Below are 1,257 nucleotides of genomic sequence, written 5' to 3' on the forward strand. Positions count from 1 at the left end.
GTCATAAAAATATTTATGAAATATTTTGAGAAATATTTATAAAATATTCAAATAAATCTTATAAATATTTTGTAAATATTTTAGAAATATTTTGTGCTGTCTGGGTATATATGTTTCATCCTTTTAATTTACAAATTACAAAATTATTTTGTAAATTACAAATCCGGATGCTACTTTTATATGTCCATTGAACGTCCATCGGATATCCTGTGGACATGTCGGCGACTTTAGCATGTCCTCCAATTTCATAAACGGATATCCCACAAACATCCATTGAATGTCCGAAGGACATAAAACGAATGGCTTATGGATATCCTCAATATCCTTAAAGGACATCTTATGGATATCCATAGCTGACATGCTGTCTGGGTATATATTCAACCTTGCGGCAATATATTGTAAATCAATGTTGAAAAATCAACATAAATTCCATGTAGAAAAAACATCCACACTTCTATTTTCAATGTTGCAACGTCTCATCAAGGTTTTTTCAACGTTCTGTGCTATATGGGCTATAATCGAATTTTATGACATTTATGTCCAAGATCAGATATCTTATGGACATCCAAATTATGAACATTAACGGATGTCCAAAATCGGATATCTTATGGACGTTCATTGCATGTCCATGGACGTGCGGACATAAAATGGACATAAAATGGACATCCATAGGACATCCTGTGCTATCTGGGTTGTATACATTTTTTAACGTTAATATATTTTTAACGTTATTAATATAATGTTTTATAAATGTTTTTAAAATGTTACACATAATATAATATTGTTTCCCAAATATCCAAATAATATTTTGAAAATAAGAAAAAACATTTTCTAATTGTTACCGTCCAGTAAGTAAGAAACATTAAAATGACATCTTAAATAGCACATAGCATTTCAATATACGATTACTCGAATATATTAAACTTATAGTAGACGCATTATATATATATATATATATATATATATATATATATACAGGGTGTCCCGAAGTCCCATGATGACCTTTGGTGAGAACGTAGAACGGATTGAGGTGAGCAAGAAAGTCCTGTGCCGTTTTGCGATATTCGCAATAGTTTTTGAGAAATTAATTATTTTGTCTCAACAAATCAGCGTACAGAAAGCGGCAGCGGAAAGAAAGATGCCTTCGGCCGACGTGCGACCGCGACACTCGCGAATCGTATCTCGCCGCATCCCTCCGCCCATAGCTACGAGACATAGCGAGTCTATGTCTCGTAGCTATGGGCGGAGGGATGCGGC

This window comes from Odontomachus brunneus, unplaced genomic scaffold (assembly GCF_010583005.1).
Source record: "Odontomachus brunneus isolate Ranch 3 - 2012 unplaced genomic scaffold, Obru_v1 Obru_scaffold_306, whole genome shotgun sequence".
Taxonomy (NCBI): Eukaryota; Metazoa; Arthropoda; class Insecta; order Hymenoptera; family Formicidae; genus Odontomachus; species Odontomachus brunneus.